Source organism: Ursus arctos, unplaced genomic scaffold (assembly GCF_023065955.2).
Source record: "Ursus arctos isolate Adak ecotype North America unplaced genomic scaffold, UrsArc2.0 scaffold_20, whole genome shotgun sequence".
In the NCBI taxonomy this organism is placed as follows: Eukaryota; Metazoa; Chordata; class Mammalia; order Carnivora; family Ursidae; genus Ursus; species Ursus arctos.
In genome coordinates this window covers 48,071,300-48,077,299 of record NW_026622875.1, presented here as the reverse complement: position 1 = coordinate 48,077,299, position 6,000 = coordinate 48,071,300, and positions in this window count along the sequence as shown.

Here is a 6,000-nt window from a genome sequence, read left to right as displayed (position 1 = left end):
TCCTCACTCCCCTCTCTCCATTCCCATTGCCTTGTCTTTGTCTACATGGGTCATCTCTTACCTGAATGACTGCAGGGTCCCCAGCTGGTGTCCCTCACCTCTGACTTTCTACCTGACTGTATGGCCTTCTATGGACACTGGGGGGTGCACCACACCTTCCCTTGTGATTTTTTTCAGAAACGTAATTTCGAACCCTACCACCCTCCTGCTTAAAATCCTTGAAGGTATGCTCTAGTTTTCAGAAGACTCCAAGTTCCTTTGTGTTGGATAGAAATCCTATTGGAATCCGGCCCTTTCTTTTCTCTTGAGCTTGTCTCTGGCCGGTTAAACCCCAGGGAGTGATAATTAGACAATCACAGAAAGAGCAAAACTTTCTGGTCTCATGGTTTGCCCATTTTAAAGGTCATCCGGGCAGGGGCAGCCATCCAAGCCAGGGAGGCCAGAGTTGAAAGCTCCTGGCTCAGACTCTCTAGAGCAACAGCATTCACTGCTGGCCCCAAGCCCCTGTTCATGCTCCTGCACCCCTCAAGAGAGCCTCTCTCAGCAGTCCAGACTCCGGTCAGGCCAAGCGCCTCTCCCCTAATCACATCTGAGGAACAGGTAATGATTGATGGTCACTGAGCTCCTATTGCATGTTCCAGGTCCCATGCTGAGCCCATCACCTGTCTGTGTCATTAATCTTCGCAGCATCCCTATGAGACAGTACAATTATTATCCCCATTTCGCTGATGACCAACTTGAGATTCAGAGGCCAAGTAGCTTGCCTAAGATCCCATGGATGGAAAGTGGCAGAGCTGGGGTTCATAGTCACAGGCAGGCTGTACTGTTTTCCTGGGTTCAGGAAGCTGGGGTTGCTTTAAAGTTCAGAATGGGGAGGGCACTCTACAGCACATTGTTTATTTTTGCAGGTGTCTTTCCAGCATGTGTTGGCATCTCTTCTGAAAAGATGTTTTGGCCACCTTTGAGAATTTATGCCTCGTTTTTAATAGAAAGGATTCAGAAGTACCTTGGTGGTAAGTTGCAGCTTGCCGGCCAATCATGGAAGAACTCGTCTTGGCCAAATTGGGGGGGGGGCGCGAGGAGGAAGCTCTCCTTGGTCACTCTGATCCCAGAGGCTGCAGGCAAAGAATTCAGTTCAGGAGGTGACCTCCCACCCAGAAATGCCCAAAACTGAGTTTGATTATGAATTCAAAGCCACTGCAAAGGCTCTGCTAGGTACAGGAGAGCGTGTACTCTGGCACCTCAGAGATGGCAGCTGAGTCATGTGGGTTCTGTGTCTCCCCTCCAATGTGGAGAAACCCTTGTCACCTCTCATGGATGACAGGAAGTGAGACCACAGCCCAAAAGGCGCCAGACGGGGAGGGTCTCAGGTGGAGTTGCGTAAAAGGAGCTGTGTCAGTTGTGAAGACCTGCACTTGGGAGCAGAGATACGACTTCCCAGAAATGACTGATTCCTTAAAAACTGAATCCACAACCTGCCTTTCTCATCCTTGTGACTGTTCTCCATTTATGTTGTTTTGGCTTCAAGGTTGGTGAAAACATATCGCACAGGTGATTCAGGAACTAACTCGGAGGACGCGGCTGCTTCTTTCGAAGAGGTAACACAGAACTCAATGGGTTATCCACACTCCCTGTGCAGTACAGAGGAGTGATGCTTGAGATTTGGAGGTGAACTTGACCGGAAGGTAGTCTCCAGGGCGCATGTGTACTCCTGGCATTCAGGAGAACACGGCTCCTTAAGATTTATGACTTTATTTTATGTTTTAATGCTTTCTGTCAAAATTCCAAGATGCTCTAGTGACTGATGGGAAGCAAGGAAAGGGAAAGAATACTCCAGGTAGTGGAAATTGCAGCGATGAAGGTTTACAGTGAACAAGGTAACAAATGTTTACTGAGCACCTATTACACACTGCTGGCTGATTCCCAGATAAACAGAGCTCGGGGCCACATCACCCTCAAGGACACTCTGGAGGATCCTGCAATGCCCCTCCGGGAGGATGAAGGCCTATTGTCAATTCTCCCAGCCAGGGGACAGAGAGTGGCATCTCAGACGGGCCCCAGTTCATGCCAACCCCTCCCTAACCAGCAGTACAGTCTCAGAAAATCTGAGTCCATCAACTCACCCAGGGCAGAGGTATGGACAAGCAGCTGCTCTTCGCTCTTCCTCGGTTCTAAACCCTGCATGTCCTCAAGCCCCTGGCACAGTCACACACTTGTCGGACGTGGATCTGGCCCTGCCGATGTCTGCCCAACCTTACCTCTCCCACACCAAGGCGCTCTCCTAACCGACCACCTAGAGCCTCTTGCAAAATATCCAGGAAGCCCCTCCTTGAGGACCATGGTGTCTGCAGCAGCCCCTTTGCCCATTCTGACTTTCTGAATTCCAACCTTTCCTTTGAAATCAATGTATTCAAGACGGAGGTACAGAATGGATGAAAGTTGTTTTTAAATGCTGATTTCATGCCCTTCCCAAAGGCACCCTTTTTGTTCTTCTATTTAATTTTTACATCAGATTTGTGATAACAAACACTAGGGCGGATTCATCAAAGAAAACTGATAATTACTAACTTTGTACATTTTATTTTGTTCATTATTTTGTTAACACCTGATTCTGAGAAACATTCCTTCTGAACAGGCTGGAAGCTGGCATAAAAATTATTAGCAATAAAGAGATCTTTTTGCATAGAAATAGGTTTATTACCTGCCAGCTGCAGTAAGTGTGTGGGCCTTACTTTGTGGCAGCCAACAAAATCTAGCAGGCTCCTCTCCATCTGCCTCCAGGTGAAGAAACACCCTGTAACCTAAGGGCTGCTTTATATTTTGCTTTGCAGAAACGTACCCATCTTGTCCAGGTTATGATTCCAGGTAGGTGGAAACTAGTAAATTACCAGGGAGGTGGGGTCAAAACCTGGGCCCAGGGCAGCCCCTAAAAGGGCAAAAAGGGATAAGATGTCCCAAGGATTGGTTGGGGTGGCATCCTTGGGGGACCCAAGAAGCACTGAGAGCAGCAGAAAACATGTGCATCGACCCTATTTCTGAAGCACTTCCTATTGCCCAGCCCTCAGCAGAAGTCAACTGTATGTAAGTAAGCAGAAGGTACTGGATACTTCCAAGCATCGTTCAATTCCTTTCTTATTTGGGTGGAAATTCCCCGGTTTACGTGCCCATGCCTCCTTGAGATAGAAGCTGGGATTTCTCTTGCCACAAAGGTGCAGGCAGCAGGTTTGGGGTTCACCGATCTGACACACCCACATGAGACTCTGAGCAGGAAGCTAGTGCCCGAAAGGATAGGGCGTTACATGGGGTCCATGTTGCTGAGCAGAGCAGCAGAATCTTCTGCTCCCAGGGACAAAGGTCCCAAGTAGCATTCAAGCACCAGAGTCAGGGGCGTTGACGTGGTATTTGTGCCCAGAGGTGTATTCTGTTTGGGATAGAATCAGGCCATGGTTCTTTATCAGTGGGCCTTCAGGCTTGTTCCTCTAGACCTCCCAGAGATTCTGTGAGTCATCTGATGTTCTTGAACCAATCCTTTTCCTGCTTAAACTGTCTGGGCTGAGTTTCTGATGTTTACAACTGGGAGCCCAGATGGTGATCGCAGCTCTATGAGCTGCAAATGACAGAAGCCCAGAGGAAATTTGCTGGGTTGCAGAATCAAAATAATCCAGGAGAATGTAGCTTCAGGTATGGTTAGATCCAGGCACCACGGGCAGCTACAGAATTTGCAGGGCTAATCACAAAATGAAAGTACAGGGAACTTTTTCAATACTTGGTAAGAATTTCAAGATGACAGCGTAAGAACATTAAAACTAGCATGGGGTCCTTCTAAGCCCAGAGCCCTACATGACTGCACAGACTGCGTGCACTTAAAGCTGGCCCCACCAGGGGCTCAAACAGTATCACCACGTCCCCAGTGTCTTTCTTCTCTAGCTCTTGGTTCTGCCAAGTCCCAACTGATCCCATGCCTGCACTTGTACTCCAGCATTCTAGAGGGCAAGGCCTATCTGGATTCATACAGACAGCCAGTTGGGACTCTTAGACCAGCTGTACCCACAGCATGCCCAGGCATGCTTACCACAAGCACACCGGTGGATTAGCCTAGATGTTGGCAGGCTCACGTTAGGACCCCAAAAGCAGCTTCTGAGACAAGAACTGGTGGGCAGGTAATTTGTAAAGAAAGTGCTGTCAGGGGAGATCTGTAAGAACATAGGGAAGCAGGACAGGGAAGGAGAGAAAGCTAAGTAAGAGTGGGATCCCAGGCACAACCTCTCGGAGGGTGGCCTCACCCGATCCCGTGAAGAGCTCTGGTGTATAAGTGACATCTCACAGTTATCGAGGCCTGAGACAAGGAAGTTGGCATTTTCAACTCTCCCCATCTGCACCCCGCAGTCATGGATTCAAGCCACTCCCTGTGTGGGTGGGCACATAAACTCCCAGGCGCTGCTGGCTCTCTGTGCATATAGACCATCTATACCCCAACAGACTGGGGACAATCTTCTAAAAAGAAATGCAGATGCTACATCTTGGAGATGAACACCAAAGTGTGGAAGAAGGGTCCCCAAATGGTACAGCCTTTCTAAGATATGGACAGAGCACATGCCCTGGTTCTGTGACATCCTAGCAGACTGACTACCTGCAGCAGCTCTCATGAAATCCTGAAGTACGTGGCCCCGAGGTTCCACTGAGAATGTTCTTGTGTGATCTCTCCAGCCAATGAATCAGGAAGTACTGGGTGCCAGGCAGGTAGTGACTGGAAGATTCCATCTATTTCTGAGCTTTTATTTACCTAACACTTTAAAAATTAATCTCAGGCTATCTAAGCATAGAATGCAAAACTCATATTCCCTATTTTGAAATGAATGAATTGCCTCACAATGTTTGCAAGAACTGTATGAGCTGCTGAGTCTGTCACAGGAACAAACTTTGTACAAAGTCTGCTCATATCTTTTGACACCTGCACTTAGTCATGGGTGACTACATATGGCTCTTGAGAGATGCATATCATTTGCTTCATTAAGGATGGGCTCCTAGAAGAATAAGTTAATTATTAACAATAAGATATATGAATAAAGTTTTATTACAGTTTTGTTGAAGTATAATTCACATATCATATAATTCCCCTACTTAGAGTGTACATTTCAGTCATTTTTAGTAGAGTCAACAAAGTAGTTAGTGCAATCAATTTTAGGAGATTTTCATCACTCCAAAAAGAAACCCCATACCCATTAGCAGTCATTCCTGATCCCCACCCCAAACTCCCAGTGCTAAGCAAAAAAGTAGGTAGGGCTGGTGGGCCATCCCTCTTGTTCCTCATTGCAGGAACCATCCAGAAAGCCCTACGGGAAAGAATAGCTCTGGAAAGTCCCCCATGATCTACAGGTGTTTGGGAGTCTTGAGTTTAGAGTGCCTTTCTGATCCCTAGGCTCAGTGACTGGCAAATCAACAGAAAGTAAAGGAGAGGCCATATCAACTCAACTGAGCCAAGCTAATGAATCTGGCCTGGTGTCACAGTCCAAGAGAAATGTGAGCGTTTGCCTACGCAGCTATCCTGAGGGCAGCCGTAGCCTCTGGCACATGCGGCAGAGGTGTGGCCTGTTTCCTTCCTGAACACCAAGGCATGTCAGGTCACTCCCTCCACAGGCCGCTTCTCCAAATTCAAGCTTGGGGTAAACAGAGCATTCCCTACACAGGAAGCTGGCTATGCTGGTTGAACCAATCTATACACTTCTGTAAAAAAGCCACCTTTCCTTTAGGAGAAGGGAAAGGCAAGGGAACACCCAGCTAAGCATGTTAGAAAATCCTTTAGAAATAAATTGACAACACTACTAAGAGATTTCTGTCTGAGCAAACATTTTTTTATTCTCCCAGCTGAGGCTAAGAGTTTAGAAAAAAATCACCTACGAGACCCAAGGTCATTAAGTCAATTAAACATATACGTTTGTGCATAACTTTGCCATATAAAAATCTTGGCTGTGGTGTTACCTACTTAGATACATTAAGTAA